This window comes from Dipteris shenzhenensis, chromosome 18 (assembly GCF_047967505.1).
Source record: "Dipteris shenzhenensis isolate YYH24624 ecotype China chromosome 18, Dip_SZ_1.0, whole genome shotgun sequence".
Classification (NCBI taxonomy): domain Eukaryota; kingdom Viridiplantae; phylum Streptophyta; class Polypodiopsida; order Gleicheniales; family Dipteridaceae; genus Dipteris; species Dipteris shenzhenensis.
This window is the reverse complement of record NC_141613.1, coordinates 56,318,764-56,337,824: the sequence shown is the minus strand read 5'-3', so window position 1 is coordinate 56,337,824 and position 19,061 is coordinate 56,318,764. Positions and strand designations below refer to the sequence as shown.

Sequence of the window (19,061 nt, the reverse complement as noted above, 5' to 3'; positions counted from 1 at the left end):
GTTTGAGTGGCAGCGTACCTGCTGGGACTCAAAAGATGGTGAACTATGCTTGAGCAGGGCGAAGCCAGAGGAAACTCTGGTGGAGGCTGGTAGTGATACTGACGTGCAAATCGTTCGTCAGACTTGGGTATAGGGGCAAAAGTCTAATCGAACCATCTAGTAGCTGGTTCTCTCCGATGTTTTCCTCAGGATAGCTGGAGCTCGTTGCGCAGTTTTATCGGGAAAGCGAATGATTAGAGGCATCAGGGGTGTAACACCCTTGACGTATTCTCAAACTTTAAATAGGTAAGCAGCCGAGGTTGCTCTGTTGAACCCCGGTGCAGAATGGGAGCTCCAAGTGGGCCATTTTTGGTAAGCAGAACTGGCGATGCAAGATGAACCAAAAGCCAGGTTACGGTGCCAAAATGTGCACTAACCTAGATCCCACAAAGGGTGTTGATTGATTAAGATAGCAGGACAGTGGTCATGGAAGTCGAAATCTGCTGAGTGTGTAACAACTCACTTGCTGAATCAATTAGCAGCGAAAATGGATGGTGCTGAAGTGCGCGACCTACACCCAACCATCGGGGCGAGTGCAAAGCCCTGATGAGTAGGAGGGCATGGGGGTCATGGTGCAGCTCCGGGTGCAAGCCCGAGTGAAACGGCCCCCAATGCAAATCTTGGTGGTAGTAGCAAATATTCAAATGAGAACTTTGAAGATCGAAGTGGAGAAAGGTTCCATGTGAACAGCAATTGGACATGGGTTAGTCGATCCTAAGAGATGGGGTAGTCCTGTGTCAAGGGCGCACTGCGTGCCACGCATCAAAAGGGAATTGGGTCAATATTCTTGAACTGAGACATGGCGATGGACGGTAACGTGATCGAATCTGGAGACGCCGACGGGGGCCCCAGGAAGAGTTCTCTTTTCTTTTTAATAGCCTGCCCACCCTGAAATCGGATCACCCAGAGATCGGGTGCAATGGCTAGTAAAGCACCACACATCTCGCGATGTCTGGTGTGCCCCCGACGACCTGTGAAAATCTAGAGGATTGATTGTCGATCACGCCCGATCATACTCATAACCGCATCAGGTCTCCAAGGTGAATGGCCTCTCATTGATAGAACAATGTAGGTAAGGGAAGTCGACAAAATGGATCCGTAACTTTGAGAAAAGGATTGGCTCTGAGGGCTGGGTCTAGGGGTATGCGAACTGACCCCAGAGGCTGTTGAGGGTCTGCCTAAGCTGCACCAGCGGTGAGGGCAGACCTCTGCGTGCCGATCGGTCGATGGGCACAAAACGTCACCCCTTGCGGGGCGGCCCTCCCTAGGCGATGAATAATCGTCTCAGAACTAGTATGGACAAGGGGAATCCGACTGTTTAATTAAAACAAAGCATTGCGATGGTCCCTACGGATGTTGACGCAATGTGATTTCCAGTGCTCTGAATGTCAAAGTGAAGAAATTCAACCAAGCACGCGTAAAGGGCGAGAGTAACTATGACTCTCTTAAGGTAGCCAAATGCCTCGTCATCTAATTAGTGAAGCGCATGAATGGATTAACAAGATTCCCACTGTCCCTATCTACTATCTAGCGAAACCATAGCCAAGGGAATGGGCTTGGAAGAATCAGCGAGAAAAGAAGACCCTATTGAGCTAGACTCTAGTCTGACTTTGTGAAATGACTTGAGAGGTGTAGAATAAGTGGGAGCTTCTAGTGCAAGTGAAATACCACTACTTTTAACGTTATTTTACTTACTCCGTGAGGTGGAGGCGGGGCTCGGCCCCTGCTTCTAGTCTTAAGGCACATCCACGCACCGATCCAGGCGGAAGACATTGTCAGGTGGGGAGTTTGTCTGGGGCAGCACATCTGTTAAAAGATAATGCAGGTGTCCTAAGATGAGCTCAACGAGGACAGAAATCTCGTGTGGAACAAAAGGGTAAAAGCTCATTTGATTTTGATTTTCAGAACGAATACAAATTGTGAAAGCATGGCCTATCGATCCTTTAGTGTTTCAGAATTTGAAGCTAGAGGTGTCAGAAAAGTTACCACAGGGATAATTGGCTTGTGGTAGCCAAGCATTCATAGCGACGTTGCTTTTTGATCCTTCGATGTCGGCTCTTCCTATCATTGCGAAGCAGAATTCGCCAAGTGTTGGATTGTTCACCCACTAATAGGGAACATGAGTTGGGTTTAGACCATCGTGAGACAGATTAGTTTTACCCTACTGATGAGCGGTGCCACAATAGTAATCCAACTTAGTACGAGAGGAACCGTTGATTCACATAATTGGTCATTGCGCTTGGTTGAAAAGCCAATGGCGCGAAGCTCCCATGTGTAGGATTATGATTGAACGCCTCTAAGTCAAAATCCGTGCTAGACGCAGTGCTCTCTACCTCCCCAGTTGTTACTCGACTGATAGTAGGGATGCTTGTGCATCCTCGAGAGCATGTGTTGAGAGCCTCCCTCAAGGTGGCCGAAGGAGCCACCTTGTGGACTCTGAATGGCAATTCCAGACAATCGGGGAGATGAATCCTTTGTAGACGTCTTAAATATGTGGCCAGGTATTGTAAGTGGTAGAGTAGCCTTGCTGCTATGATCCACTGAGATTCAGCCTGCCGCCGCACCGATTTGTCCCCTCCTCTCCATGGCCCCGTGCGGCCCGTCTCCTTGTGTCTCTCTCTCAGGTGTGGTTTTTTGCTCCCCCCCCATTCCCTCAACCCCCCTTGTGCGCGACTCCCCCTCCCCAATCCCATCTTGTGTGCGTACGTGCCCCCCCCGATCCCCCCCTTGTGCACGTGCACACCCCACCCCCCCTTGCACACCCCCTCTTGTGTGCATGTGCCCCCCCTCCCTCATCCCCCCCTTGTGTGCATCCCCTCGCCCCCCCGCTTTGTGTGCATGTGCACCCTTGTCCTTCCCTCATCCCCCTTGTGTACATGCCCCCCCCTAACAACCCCCCCTTGTGCGCATGCGCACCCCCCCAACCCCCCCTTGTGCACATCCCCCCCTTGCCCCCCCTTGTGCGCCTGCGCACCCCCCCTCCCCCCAACACCCCCCTTGTGCGCATGCCCCCCTACACCCCATCCCCCATTGTCGTCCCCCCCCCCTTGTGCCCCTCCCCCTTCCCTAATCCCCCTTGCGCCCATGCACCCCCCCTCCCCCATCCCCCCTTGTGCGCATCCTCCCCCCGTCCCACCTTGTACTAATGCCCCCCCCCCCTTCCCTCATCCCCCCTTGTGCGTATCCTCCCCCCCATCCCCCCTTGAAACCATGCCCCCCCTCCTCCCCCTTCCCTCATCCCCCCTTGTGCGCATCCTCCCCCCCATCCCCCCTTGCACCCATTCCCCCCCTCCTCCCCCTTCCCTCATCCCCCCTTGTGCGCATCCTCCCCACCATCCCCCCTTGCACCCATGTGCCCCCCCACCTGCCCATCCCACTTGTGCGCATGCGTCCCCCCCTTGCGCGCATGTCGTGTATCCCCCATTGCGCCTCCCCCCCACCTTTACAAAATAAGACAATATTGATTTCTCACAGTTGTTTGTCGTGGTGCGGTCACACCAGCGCTAATACACCGGATCCCATCGGAACTCGTAGTTAAGCGTGCTAGGGCCAAAATAGTACTGGGATGGGTGACCTCCTGGGAAGTCCTGGTGCTACACCCTTTTTGCCCTCGAGGTTAGCGGTCTTGCCACGCCTTGGTTTCCCTGACCGCCGACCTCACCCAATACGCTCGGCCGACGCTTTCCTGTCGTGCACACCTTGATACCCGTGAGCACGTGTCACCAAGGACCCCGTCGCGCAACGTCTTGATGCCACGCGCAATGTCACCTGATCACCCACAACGTCTCGATGCCACGATCATGCCCCCAATGCCATGCGCAGCTGCAGCAGTGTCTTGACCCCCCGTCGCAGTCCCGATGTGATGTCGTGCAAACTCGCAGCGTCCCATCCCCCGTGACACCATCGATGCCCCATGCACCCGTAGCATCTTGGCCCTCGAGCACCCCGTCACCCGGATGCCTTGCACACCTGAATGCCGTTGCGCCCCCATTTCATGACGGCGCCTCGAGCTCTCGGGTTGGGTCGGGATGCGTGGCGCCTTGGGCACCTGCATGGCACCATGAATGCTGTCGCACCCCTTGGCGATGCCCCCTGTACCCATGCCTCCAAACCGATGCTGCCACTACCCTGTCCCACGATGGTGCCTCGGGCTCTCGGGTTGAGTCAAGACGCATGGCACCCCGAATGCTGTCATGCCTCCTGTGACGGCCCGTGCACCCATGCCTCCAACCCGATGTCATGGCGCCCCCATCCCACGGTGGCACCTCAGGCCCCTTAGTCGGGTTGGGACGTGTGGCACCCCAAATGCTACTGCACCTCAGCCATGCCCTGTGCAGTTGCGTCTCCAACCTGATGCTACCGTGTCCTCGATGATGCCTCGTGCAACCACGCCTCCAACCTGATGGCACTGTGCCCCCGTCCCATGGTACCTCGGGCTCCCGTGTCGGGTCAGAACGTGTGACAAGGCCCCGAGCACCTGCAATGCTGCTGTGCCCCCGACCACGTGCTACACGCCCATGCCTCCAACCCGATGTTACCATGCCCTCGGCCATGCCCTACGCGCCCGCACCTCCAACTCGATGCTGCCACAGCCTCGATGATGACCCGCAGAGCCTCGCCTCCAACCTGACGCCATCGCGCCCCCGTCCCACGGTGGTGCCTTGGGTTCTCGAGTCGGGTTGCGATGTGTGGTGCCCCAAATGATGCTGCACCCTCGGCCATGTCTTGCATGCTCATGCCTCCAACTCGATGTTGCCGCAGCCCCGGCCACTTTAACTTGACGCTGCCGCGCCTCCTCATGATGACCCGCATAGCCCTGCCTCTAACCTCACGCCACTATGCCCCCATCCCATGGTGGTGCATCAGGCTCCCGAGTCAGGTCGCGATGCGTAGTGCCCCGAATGCTGTCGCGCCCTCAGCCACATCCTATGCGCCCATGCCTCCGACTCGACGTCGCCCCGCACGCCCGCACCTCCAACCCGACGCTGTCGTGCCCTTGACGATGACCCGTGCACCCTCACCTCCAACTCGATGCTGCCGCGCCTTCGTCCCATGGTGCTCGGGGGGGTCAGTCATCATATGTAACCCTATCACATGAGTTCAATAGATGGATATTTTTAATATCTAAATTTTACAGAAATTAATTTACATAAGGGAGTTTTTAAATTGATTTTGGGAAAACTTTACATATTTATATAGAAAAAGGGTACATTTTATTAATGGAAAAATTACAGATAAGGGATTTTACAAATAGGCCTTGAACGCACGTGATATTGAGGGTTTATACATAGTGAACCCCCCGAGCCACGGTGAGCCTCGGTCTCTCAAGTTGGGTCACGATGCGTGGTGCCTTGAACACTGCCGCACCCCCGGCCACATCCTACGCGCCCATGCCTTCAACCTGACATTGCCACATCCCCCGACCATGCCCCACGTGCTCGTACCTCCAACCCGAGGCCGTCGCACCTCCGATGGTGACCCGTGCACCCCCCTCCAACCCAACGCCGTCGCACCCTTGGGCTCTCGAGTCAGGTCGTGATGCATGGTGCCCCGAATGCTGTTGCACCCCTTGCGAGGTCTTGCGTGCCCATGATTGCAACCCGATGCTATCGTGCCCTTGGCCATGCCCCATGCACCTCTTGTCATAGCAACCCGATACTACCACGCCCCCGTCCCATGGTGGCACCTCGGGGTCCCGACTCGGGTCGAGACGCGTGGTGCCTCGAACGTTGCCACGCCCCCGGCCATGTCCTATGCGCCCACACCTCCAACACGCCCACGATTGTAACCCGATGTTGCCACACCCCCGACGATGCCTCGCGCACCCCTCACCGTAGCAACCCGACCCTGCCATGGCCCTGTCCCACGGTGGTGGCTCGAGCTCGTGAGTCACGTCGGGACGCATGGTACCCCATACGTTGCCATGTCCCTGGCCACACCCATGCCTCCAACCCGACGTTGTTGCCCCTGACCATGCCCTACGCACTCGTGCCTCCAACCCGACATCGCCATGCCCCCGTCCCATAGTGGCGCCTTGGGCTCTTGGGTCGGGTCGAGAGGTGTGGCACCCAAAATGCTGTCGCACCCTCGGCCATGCCCCATGCACCCATGCCTCCAACCCGACGCTACCACGCACCTGACTGCACCCTGCGCACCCACGCCCCCAACCCGACGTCACCGTGTCCATATCCCACGGTGGTGCCCCGGGCTCTCGGGTCGGGTCGGGATGCGTGGCATGCTCGAGCACCCGCATGGTGCCCCGAATGCTATCGCGCCCCCCACCATGCCCCCGTGCACCCACGCCTCTAACCCGACGCTATCGCATCCTCGACCATGCCCTGCACACCCACACCTCCAACCTGACGCCGTTGCGCCCCTGTATCACGGTGGCGCCTCGGGCTCCCAAGTCAGGTCGAGATGCATGGTGCTTCCTGATGATGCCCGATGCACCCATGCCTCCAACCTGACACCACCGCGCCCCCATCCCACAGTGGTGCCCTGGGCTCTCGAGTAGGGTCGGGATGCGTGGCGTCCCTCGAGAACCCGCATCGTGCCCTGAACGCTGTCTTGCCCCCCAACCACGCCCCGTGTCTCCAACCCGAAGTTGCCATGCCCCCGATGCCCTGTGCAACCATGCCTCCAATTGGACACCATCGTGCCCCTGTCCCACGGTGGCGCCCCGAGCTCTCGGGTCGGGTCGAGACACGTAGTGCTCCTCGGTGACACCAGGCACACCCACGCCTCCAACCCGACGCCGTCGCGCCCCCATCCCATGGTGATGCCCTGTGCTCTCGGGTCGGGTCGGGATGTGTGGCACCCCTAAGCACTCACGTCGCACCCCCGGCCAGGCCCGGCATCTCCAACCCGATGCTGTCGCACCCCCGATGGCCCCCGTGCACCCACGCATCCAACCCGACGCCGCCACGCCGCCGTCCCACAGTGGTGCCCCGAGCTCTTGAGTCGAGACACATGGCACCCCGATGATGCTAGGCGCACCCACGCCTCCAACCCAATGCCACCATGCCCCTGCCATGGGCCTGGGCTCCTACATCATTTGGGACCCACGCCACACACCTCCGTCCCTATGCACCGGCATCCCTCCCGGGCCCCAACGTGCCCTCGACGGTGGCGGCGCCCCCAGATCTTCAAGAGGTCATAACTTTTGCATACGAGGTCAGATCGAGGCAAGTCTTGAACGGTTGCGACGGGCATGACATACTCTACAAGATAGAAGCATGAGTCTTTCTGAGACTACTCGTCCCAAACGTCAATTTGGGATCAACTATGCCTCGAGGGCTCTTGCATCCCCCCCCTTGCGGACATGTTGCGTACCCCCCCTTGCGGGCATGTCGCGTATCCCCATGGCCCCCCCACCCTCTGCATTCGTCTCGTACCCTCACTTTTGGATGCATGTCACGTACCCCTGCCTTGGGTGCATGTCGCATACCCCCCCTCTCTCCCCATCACCCACCCCCCCTTGCGTGCATGTCGCGCCCCCTCCCCCCCTTGCACGCATGTCGCACACCCCTCCCCCCCCTTTGCGCCCATGTTGCCCCCCCTGTTCTAGCTCCTCAGTCACCCACCCAAACATGTTTATGTCTTGTTCTCCTTCCCCCTTTATGGAATTTTCCTCACCTGTCTCCGGAAACAATAACGGTTCTCGGTCCCGAGCTCCTGACGTGCCCATGTCCGGTGCGGCACTGAATCCTCCACTAGCCACGTTCCAGAGACCTTCGCCTCTATCTACCTTCTCTCTTTCTTCTCTCTCTTCACCTTTCTTGTCTTTCTTCTCTTTCTTCCGTCTTTTTGGCTTGAGGGTCTCATTTTCCTCCTCACTCTCAACCCCCTTATCTTTTCTTCGATGTGGCATCCTCACCTCTCACAAAGATGCCTTACTTCCTCAATGAAACGGCAAACAAACGGGACAGATGGCAAATTCATCCTTTCACCCAAAATGATGTACCCAAGCTCTCTCTGCTCACAAGAGAATTCCCAAACATGGTGGAAATGGCGACCCGATTCACTCCCTCCCACAGGACGTAGGAATATGCTCCGAGCGACACCCAATGGCATGCGCCTCAAAGTTGCTCTGATACCAAGTGTAGGGTCCCGCTTCCAACACTTAGCCAAATAATGCCAGTTCTACTATGGTTTCCCGAAACGGGGCCAAAAAGGTTGAACAAACCCGGCAGGGGAACGTTTTCTACCTCACAACGGGCCCTCCGTGCAAGTGCGGTGCATGTAGTCCGTGCCTGCATAGTGCCGTCCTCGTCCCACCCCCTTGCCTTTCATGAGTCACCCTTACGTTTCCATGTTTCAAGGTGCGTGATTTTGCCAACATTCAACAGGGCATCAAGAAATGAGACTTAGAAAAAATATTTGCACAAGAACGGTCTCAGAACGTTTATTCATGAGGGAAAATGCATACATGCCAAGAGGGGTCTCAAGCACCTTGAGAACTTGACCTTCCATATAATAGTTGTAAGGGCCCGGTAGTTTCAAACTTAGTCTTTGGTTGTGAGCACCTTACATCGGACCCGTTGCTAAGACCCAACCTCCCTTAATGTCTCTTTTCTGATACCAAATCCCCTTTATGCGCAGCTTAGCCAACACGACCCCTGGCACGGGCCGTCCGCCGTTTATCCCACTTTGCACCATGTCCCACTGGGCAAGCCCTTAGGCTTCACGTTCTTCGGTCCACAGAGTCACATGGGTCGCCAAGACCCCCAAGAACGTCCACTGCACAACATCCTGATCAGCCCACATTTCTTTCCCAATTAACGGCCATTACGTGGGTCGACGTATTTGACCCCTTCGGGCTCACCTCGAGTCCCAGTTCAGTACCCAACGGTTCACGGTTTATACAATAGTATGGAGAATTCACATGGCCCTCACTTTCACGTGCCCTCAACCCATCCCACATTTTGCTTTCCCATGCGTGCGCTTCAACATGCACCACAAGATCACAACCCACAAGATGGCATGATGACGTTACTTGCAAGACGGTACTAGATGGAGTGCCAAACAGTCGCTAGAACGTGCTTGATTGCAACAGAAAGTATTTACAAGCAAGAGGGAGCATAAATGGCCACTGATGTTTTCCTCATCCAAATCAGCTCATATGAGAGAGCACTATCCTCCATATAATAGTGGCTGGCCGCTAGGCACCGCCGCACCTCCTTCGCCCAAAAATGCTCTGAATACTCACGGTAGGTCAACCCTAACGTTGACTTCCTTATACACTCCCCTGTTCAAAAGAATTGACGTCCTCATCAATTAAAGGGAGAGCGTTGCCGACTATACATAAAAGCCTAGCCTCACGAAGGTGACTTAAGTGAGTGGCCACACGCACATACAAAAGCCTAACCCCGATCTAAGAACGTCTCATATGAGTGGCCACACACGCACTAGTTTGGCCTCTTACAATGGGTGTCCAAAATTTGCCTTCTCCTCATAACGGGGGGTGAACAATGTAAAGAATGATGTATTTTTACAACATATTTTGCAAAGAAGACGGTGCCTCAAGCTTGGATGTTTTTTTAGAGGCCACCGCAAAATGAAAATTTAGCCGTTTGCATAAATTCCCTGGCCAAAATTTCCAACCTGCCAACATGGTAACATCGGGACGTGACATTGCTTTGGGCCAATGTTTCCAAACCGCAAGCAATATAAAATTTGGAGGAGGCCCCCTTGGCCGGATTTGCCTTGGAAGCCCACGTACGAGATGAATAAGTCAAGCATCACCTGGCCAAAATTTCCACCCTGCTTCCAATAAGATTTCATGAGATGACGCTATGTTGGGCCAATCTTTCCACCCCGCACACAGCATCAACTGACCATTTGCCACCTGTCCAAGTGAACCAACTTGCTCACCCGGCCAGAACTTCCAACCTCCCAAAGCAAGATATGCCCTAACGGCTTGGTCTTTTCTTTCTGCACATGTCATCTCCATGGCTTAGGCAATAAGCCCAAGTAACAAGGAGGAAAAGATTCCGAGCCCATGCTTAGACTCGTTTTTTATTCTTCCAGTCGGATCATGATGTTAACGCACTGCTTCCATTTCTTTCCATGCATCTTGCCCTGTTGACTTTGAATATTTATGCATCACCCAAGAGAGAATTTTGCATTTTTGGAGAGTTTGATTTGGGTGCTTCAATGTTTTCTTCACCCTTCGCGCCACTTCTCTTCCTGACCCTCTTTTCTCATCCTTAGCCATTCTGCACACATACTTCCACCTCGTTGCGTCTTCTTCTCATTACATTCTTCTCTTGAACGCCGCACCTCATTGCAGCTTGGACCTTTGCCCTGCATCTTCTTTGTGCTCCACACCCTAGACCCGTTCTCCTCTCCGTCTCTTCATCTTGGTCCTTCTTGACCTCATCCTGCTCCTTGGCCTATGTCTCACCTTGCACTTATACATCCACCTTCCACCTCTTTGCCTCACCTTGGCCTCTTCTTCACCTGCCATTTCCTTTTCATGCCTTGGCCTTTTCATCCATCCCTTCATCCTTCCTGCCGTTCTACTTTGCCTTGACTTGCCCACTTCTCCTTCTGCCGTTTCCTCTTCACCTTCCGCCGTTTCCTCTTCACTTTCTGCCGTTTCCTCTTCATGCCTTCGCCTCATCACACGTCCCTTCATCCCCTTGGCCATCATCACCTTCTTCTTTTCTTCTTCTTCCTCCTCATGCCTTCTCCTCTGCCTTAAGTCCTCACTTCGCATCATGCCTCTGCGTCTATCTAGATCTGCACCTGTACTCCACCGTTTTCCCTTTCCATCACTTGCCTTCACCTCATGCTCCACCGCCTCACCGTTTTCCCTTTCTACCTCGGCATCTTTTCTGCACACGCCTCTATGTTGCCACGGGCTTCTTATTGCTCTCTTGACCTTGCCCCAGTGCCGTTCCTCTTCTTCATCCCAAATCTCCACTTGCCATTCCACTACGCCTTCCATGCTTCTATCTTGAACTTGTTCGCCGTTTTTCATCACCTCTGCTCCCTTTCCACTGTTCGTGCCTTGAGCACTTACCCGTTTCATTTCCGCACCTACTGCGTTTTCCTTGGTCACTTGCATGCCTTGAGCATTTTTTTGACTTTTCTTCGGGCCTACCATGTCACTTAGTCTTGGGCCTACACCTTCCGTGCTCCTTATCCTGACCTCCTCACCTTGAGTCTTTGTTTGATTTGGCTTTGGTACAACGACATTGCTCTTTGTTTCTTTTGCACCTCCTACACCTCTCGTGCCTCTCGTCTCCATCACTGTGCCTTTTGTGCCTCTAGTCTTCGTAATCGCGCTTCTCGTGCCTCGGGTCTTCACTACGCTTATAGCATCTCGAGGGTTCGCACCACTTGTTTTCACAAACATGCCTCTCGGGTCACTGCCTCCACACCTCGCACCATTTCCTATGCATCTCACAACTCCCACGCCGTTCACTCGAGGCTTCGCACACTCTGTGCTACCCACTTGGGGCCTCGCGTATTTTGTGACATCCATCACCTCCATTGGACCCCAAGTCACTATTTGCCGGTCGTCCTACTCGGGGCGCCTCTCGCACTCCCATGACACGATTCCACTTCCCTGCTTCCATTGGTCATCCCTTTTGTCTCTTTGGCCGCCGTTTCAGATCTGGTTCTCCTTTCTACTTGGGCATGCCACCATACTTGACTCCACCTGTGCCGTTCTTCCTCCTCTAAGTCCTCATCTTCACTTTCACTTTATGAGCTGCTCTTCGACTCACTCGTCGTTTCATCCTCCGTTTTGCTCCCGCACTCCTCTGTATCATCCTCCAACTCCTTCTTCACATACAGTTCCATTACCAACTTGAACACCACCATGAATTCATGGTGCCACCTGGCCGTCTCACCCTCGGTGTCATATCACGACACTAGCCATTCCAAGTACCCATATCCTTGCTCAGGAGGACGTTCACCCACTCTGGAATTGCCCTCATCACATCCACTGCGGCTTCCATCTCCGGCTTCCCACTCCTCATCGCCCATAGTATTGCTTTCTTCCCTTGTGCGTAAGATTGACCTTGCCTGTCACGTGACGCCATACCTCAATACAGGATCTACCTCGAAGGCTCGCGATACCTTGAGGTTTGCTTTGATACCAAGTGTAAGGGCCTGGTAGTTCCGAAGTTAGTCTCCGGTTGTGAGCACCTTACGTCGGACCCCTTACCGAGTCCCAACCTCCCTTAATGTCTCTTTTCTGATACCAAATCCCCTTTATGCATAGCTTAGCCAACACGACCCCTAGCATAGGCCGTCCGCCTTTATCCCACTTTGCACCACGCCCCACTGGGCAAGCCCTTAGGCTTCACGTTCTTCGGTCCACAAAGTCACATGGGTCGCCAAGACCCCCAGGAACGTCCACCCTGCAACGTCCTGATCAGCCCACGTTTCTTTCTCGGTTAATGGCCGTTACATGGGTCAACATGTTTGACCCCTTCGGGCTCATCTCGAGTCCCAGTTCGGTACCCAACGGTTCACAGTTTATACAATGGTATGGAGAATTCACATGGCCCTCACCGTTCCCCACTCACTTTCACGTGCCCTCAACCGGTCCCACATTTTCCTTTCCCGTGCGTGCGCTTCAATGTGCACCACAAGATCACAACCCACAAGATGGCATGATGATGTTACTTGCAAGACACTACTAGATGGAGTGCCAAACGATCGCTAGAACGTGCTTGATTGCAACAGAAAGTTTTTACAAGCAAGAGGGAGCATAAACGGCCGTTGACATTTTCCTCATCCAAATCAACTCGTATGAGAGAGCACTATCTTCCATATAATAGTGGCTGGCCGCTAGGCACCGCGGCGCCTCCGCTGACGTTTTCCTCATCGAAATCAACTCATATGAGAGAGCACTATCCTCCATAAATGGCCACTAGGCACTCACGACAGGTCAACCCTAATGTTGACTTCCCTTATAATAGTCGCTGGCAGCCAGGCAGGATGGCAGCTCCACTCGTCACAGGTTCCCCTAAACACTCACAGCAGGGGGGGGGGCATGGAGTGCGGGGTGGGAGGGATGTCGCGCAAAGGAGGGGGGAATGGTGGGTTGGGGTGGGGGGGGGCATGGGGAGTGGGGGGGGGGGGGGGGGATGGGGTTGGGGGGAGGGGGGCATGGGGTTGGGGGGGGGGGCATGGGGTGTGGGAGGGGGGGGGGGTGGGGGGGCATGGGGTGTTTGGGGGGGGGGCATGGAGCGTGGGGGGGGGGGGGGGGGCATGGGGGTGGGGGGTGGGTTGGGGGGGCATGGGGCATGCGGGGTGTGGGGGGGGGGGGGGGCATAGGGGGTGGGGGGGCATGGGGGGTGGAGGGGGGGGGGGCATGGGGGGTGGGGGTGGGGGGGGTACGCGACCTGCGCACAAGGGGGGGGCATGGGGTGTTGGGGGGGCAGGCATGGGGTTGAGGGAGGGGGGGCGCATGGGGGTGGGGGTGGGGGTGGGGGCATGGGGCATGCGGGGTGTGTGGGGGGGGGAGCATATGGGGTGGAATAGGGAGGGAGAGAAAGAGAGAGGAGAGAGGAAAAAGAGAGAAATTAAGAGAGAGAAGAGGGGGCTCTTGGCGGCCATGGCCACCAAAGGAGAGAGAGAATAGAAATGAGAGAGAGAATGAGAAATGAGAGGAGTAGGGAGGGAGAGAAAGAGAGAGAGGAGAGGGGAGAGATAGAGAGAGATTCACAGAGAGAAGAGGGGCTCCTTAAATGAGAGAGAAGAGTAGGGAGGGAAAGAAAGAGAGAGGAGAGAGGGGGAGAGAGATTAAGAGAGAGAAGAGGGTCTCGTGGTGGCCGTGGCTGCTTGAGGGAGGGAGAGAGTAGGGAGAGAGAGGGGAGAGAGAGAGAAAGAGAGAGAGGGAGAGAGAGAAAAAGAGAGAGAGAGGGAAAGAGAGAGAGAAAGAGAGAGAGGGAGAGAGAGGGAGAGAGAGAGATGTTTATGAGAATGAAACGTGGCGAGAGGAGAGAGGGAAAGAGAGAAATTAAGAGAGAGAAGAGGGGCTCTTCAGGGCCGTGGCCACCAAAGGGAGAGAGAATGAGAAATGAGAGAGAAGAGTAGGGAGGGAGAGAAAGAGAGAGAGGGAGAGAGACAAGAGATTAAGAGAGAGAAGAGGGGCTCAGGGGCTCCTTAAATTAGAGAGAAGAGTAGGGAGGGAAAGAAAGAGAGAGCTGAGACGTGGCCGCCAAAGGGAGAGAGAGAATGAGAAATGAGAGAGAAGAGTAGGGAGGGAGAGAAAGAGAGCGAGGAAGAGAGAGAATGAGAAATGAGAGAGAAGAGTAGGGGGGGGAGAGAAAGAGAGAGAGGGAGAGAGACAAGAGATTAAGAGAGAGAAGAGGGGCTCCTTAAATGAGAGAAAAGAGTAGGGAGGGAAAGAAAGAGAGAGCTGAGAGAGGGAGAGAGGGAAGAGAGTCTCCTCGTAGCAATGAGAGAGAAGAGTAGGGAGGGAAAGAAAGAGAGGGAGGGAGAGGGAGAGAGAGAGAGAGAGAAGAAGAGGGAGACTTAGGGAGAGAGAAAGAGAGAGAGGGAAGAGAGAGAGAGAGAGAGAAAGAGAGAGAGGGAGAGAGAGGGAATGAAACTTCTCTGCTAGAAGAGTAGGGAGGGAAAGAAAGAGAGGGAGGGAGAGGAGAGAGAGAGAGAGAGAGAGAGAAGAGAAGAGGGAGACTTAGGGAGAGAGAAAGAGAGAGAGGAGAGAGAGAGAGAGAGAGAGAGAGAGAGAGAGAGAGAGAGAGAGAGAGAGAGAGAAAGAGAGAGGGAGAGAGAGGGAGGAATGAAACTTCTGTGCTAGAGGGAGGCTAGAGGGAGGGAGAGAGTAGGGAGGGAGAGGGAGAGAGAGAGAGAAGAGAGGAGGGAGACTTAGGGAGAGAGAAAGAGAGAGAGGGAGACAGGAGAGAGAGAGAGAGAGAGAGAGAGAGAGAGAGAGAGAGAGAAGAGAGGAGGGAGACTTAGGGAGAGAGAGATAAAGAGAGAGGGAGAGAGAATGAAACTTCTAGCGGCCGTGGTTGCCAAGAGAGGGAGATAGAGAGAGAGAGAGAGAGAGAGAGAGAGAGAGAGAGAGACATAGAGAGGGAAAGAATGACAAATCCTAGCGGCCAAGAGGATAGAGGTAGGGAGGTAGAGAGGCTAAGAGAGAGAGAGAGAGAGAGGGAGGGAGAGAGAGAGAAGAGGAGAGAGAGAGAGAGAGAGAGAGAGGAGAGATATGTAGAGCGAGAGAGAGAAATAATTACAAATCCTAGGGAGAGAGAGAGAGAGAGATAAAGAGAGAGAATGAAAAATCTTAGCCGCCATGGGAGGGAGAGAAAGAGAGACTTGAGATAAACTAAGAGAGAGAATGAGTGGGATGAGGACAGAGAGGGAAACACATAAGAGTTGTCAGAGAGAGAGAGAGAAAGATTAAGAGAGAGAATGAGGTGTCTTGACTATGGCTACAAAGAGATTTAGGAGTCGAGAGAGAGAGAGAGAGAGAGAGAGAGAGAGAAAGTAAGGAGAGTTTTATATATTTAAATGTTTTATATTATACTTTTAAAAAATTATAAAAGAGTGAATTTATGGTTTGTTTTCAAGGTGAGATAATATTTTTATATATATTCATCTTTTAAATTGAAAAATGTTAGCTTTTCTTCATCTTTTAAATTGAAAAATGTTAATTTTTCTTTAGATACTTGTTCTTCATTTCTCTCACATTCAGGTTTAGCCTCTACATCAAAACCCCTTCTTTTGCATATTTAAGCCTCTTAAACCCTAGCACATTAAAATGAACACAGAAAAAGAAATTATTTATTGCTTTTCTTCGCTTCGACGGTTGGTTTAGCATAGTTTAGCATAGATTAGATTGCCTTAGAGGAGAGACAATTCTCCAAGTTGCCAATCGAAGCCATGCTCAAATTTTTCTAACTAGTTCCTAATTGCTGTCAGTCCCTTTGCTCACATGTAGTTTAACACTCATAACATGCTATTAAATAAGACCTTTTACCATTTATCAAGAAGTTTATCACTGGACAGATTGCATGAGCAGATATCAGTGGACAGATTACATGTCATGGGACATATTGGAGCTTGATGATTATTGGTTATTTCTATTGCATTTGTATAAATATTTAAGCTCATTTATTGTCATAAAAAACCTTGTAAAGCCTTCTATGCTATTTTTTACATTTATTGTCATATGAAGTGCCTTGTAATAAACCCGACCATCCCGACCATTTACTATTTAATGGGTATCAGTGGGCTGCATAAGTGGATATCATGTGGGCTACATAAGTGGAACAGTTTTTAGTGGGTAGATTGCATCAGTGGGGTATCAATGCACATATATCAATGGATGGACAGATTACATGTCATCACGAAGATTGAAGCTTTATGACTAGAGGGCAAATCAATGGATGGACAGATTACATGTCTTCACGAAGATTGAAGCTTTATCACTAGATGACATTTTATATTATTGTAAAGCTTTATTGGCTAATTTTTTTACATTTGTACAAATATTTAAGACTTGTAAAGCCTTCTAGGATATTTTCCAAAATTATTGCCATATGAAGCCTTGTAAAGCCTTTTGGGCTATTTCCCACATTTATTGTATCAAGTGTTTATATTGTACTTTACTTGTATGTATCTAAATTCTTCATTATCTTTTCTTGTAGGATTATGGAGCAATCAACTAATGTGGTGGCTATCATAAATGACTCTGAGATCAGAGAATGGGTTTCTGATGTCACTTTGAATTTGAAAGGAAAGGAATATAGCCCCAATGGCTTTAATAGGTGGACTCGATATCACATGGGCAGAAGAGCTTGGTTTCTTCATCAAAAGAAAAAGAGACTCTTTCTATTTATGTCAAAAAGGGAGTTCAATGATGTTGAAGATCCATGGGATGCTACTTTCTTCAAAAAAGATATGACTTCAAAACTTGTAGTAGGCATAATGATAGAGCCAAAAGAGACTTTTATGGATATTTTTACAAAGAGTTCAGATCCTGAAGTTGGCGGTCTTCATTTTGTTGTGTCAAGGAGAGACTCAAAGACCTTTGTGATGCCTCCTCCTCAACCATCAAAGTTTCCAGAGCTGCAAAGTGCATTGGAGTCTCTTTCATATACTTGGGAGCAATTTCCTAGTGTGGTGGCAAAAAGGATGCATGCAAAGATAATTTTTGAGTACTTTCAGGATGCACAATATGCTCCTCATATTCAAGGATCTTCACATGAAGGGGATCAAAAAGCTCAGACTTCGATGCAGGGACCACTACTACACACAAATCCTATTGCGACGTTTACGTATCGACGTTTAGCGCCCGCTTAGCGTTAATCGTCGGTATGAAAAGCGGGTTTCGTAAATCGTGGCTATATAGCGACTGTTGCTAAAAGTCTCTATATAGCAACTTTTACAAAAGTCGCTATATAGCGACACTGATACAAAATATTATAGCGACGTTTTTACAGAGAGGTTTTCTTTTTTTAATAGGCCTTAAAAGTTAGTTTTTTCCAATGACAAATTTTTTTAAATTTTCATACATGTTTGAGCTCATAGAGAATAAAAAACTGAGAGCATGTACATCAAGCCTTTGAAGCTCATATATTCATGTCCAAGTTTGAGATGAGAAAAATCAAACAAGAGGATTTACATCAACTGTTTCATCTTGAGCCAAGTCTAAGGCACCAAGCAAGTCTATCTCCAACTCTATACCGGGTTGATCTCCTATATCATCATCGTACTCTAGCATCGTACGTTCACCTAAAAGTATTTGATCATCTTCTTCAATAAAGCTTAAGTGTGGTGATTGATCTTGATGATTGTTGTCTTCTTCGTCAATATCGTGATCTCCATCCTCCTCCTGTGCGATGTCATTATGTGCATCTTCCTCTTGGCTCATATGGTGATCTACATCTTCTTCGCTAGATTCATCAATTGGATCCGGCATTGGTAGTGGCATCTCCATATCCACATCTCGATCTTCAAAAATTTTCTTACTTTGTGGTGCAACTTGGATCATGTACCACCATCTTGGATCAAAATGATCCGAATGAAAAACCACCTATATTGAAGATGGGTGCCAAATGTCATCAATTATATATATATCAATGGACTTTAAAAACGAAAGCTTCGACTAATTAAATCATTAGTATGCACCTGCTCACAGTGTTCGAGAAGAACAAAAGTATCACTTTCATCGGTCCAATGTTTGGTGGAGTCTATTGCAAAGACACCGCTACTATCTTTTCTCACTGTCGCATGGGGATCGTTGTAAGTAGTTCTAAACCATTTTACATCAAGAATGAAAATAGTAAATCGTCTGAAATCAATTTCATAGATGTCGCGTATGGTTCCACAATAATCCAACTGTGAGGAGAGAAGATTGGTATTCGAAGCACTTGCTCGGCTATCTTGTGTGAAGTTAGCCATGACTCCACAATCATACGTGACTCTCTTTGAATCGATGCATTCCACGTGAAAATGTCATCCATATGACCATAATGCACTGTACTTTTTGTACTGTAAAAGAGCATCATTAAAACAATGAAGATGCACCTATTTCATAGCATATATTGCCACAAATAATTACTTAATTACGTCAAGAGATAAGAAACTTACATGCACCATACATCCAGATGATAACTCCCGCTCGCGCTCGTTTATTGTCTCTCCATCACGTTCGGCTTTACGTAGAGCCAGTTGTAGCCAATCAAGTGACATGTGAGTCGGGAGAAGAGCCAAATCTCGTGGATATGGTTGTGATCACCTGTACATTACTGTGAATCTCGTCCTTGCATTTATTCTTTCTGCTTTGGCCACTTCATATCTCTCAATCCACTTCTGCATCTCAGGGCTATTGAGGATACAAAACTTATTGAATTTCTCCATTTGCTCTTCGCTCATCTTTCTTTCAATCCCTTTTCCTTGGGGAACCTCGCCAATGATGCGATCATCATCCTTGTTGTGCCAAGCTTGCGGCATATCAGGATCCGTGGATGCAAGAAACTCTATGATATATACTAATGACTCTTGCACAAGCCATCCCTCTGCCATGC

The 19,061-nt window shown here is 51.3% G+C and overlaps 1 non-coding gene and 1 pseudogene across 1 annotated transcript in view; both read left to right on the top strand.

Moving 5' to 3' along the window:
* The window catches only part of LOC147891458 (25S ribosomal RNA), a 3,399-nt gene extending 788 nt beyond the window's left edge, over positions 1-2,611 (top strand). Inside the window, exon 1 of the ribosomal RNA XR_015542662.1 lies at positions 1-2,611. This exon is cut by the window's left edge and continues 788 nt beyond it. This is a non-coding gene — a ribosomal RNA (25S ribosomal RNA).
* A 912-nt stretch (positions 2,612-3,523) lies between these two features.
* Positions 3,524-3,641, top strand: LOC147891457 (5S ribosomal RNA; annotated as a pseudogene).
* Positions 3,642-19,061: the final 15,420 nt, after the last annotated feature.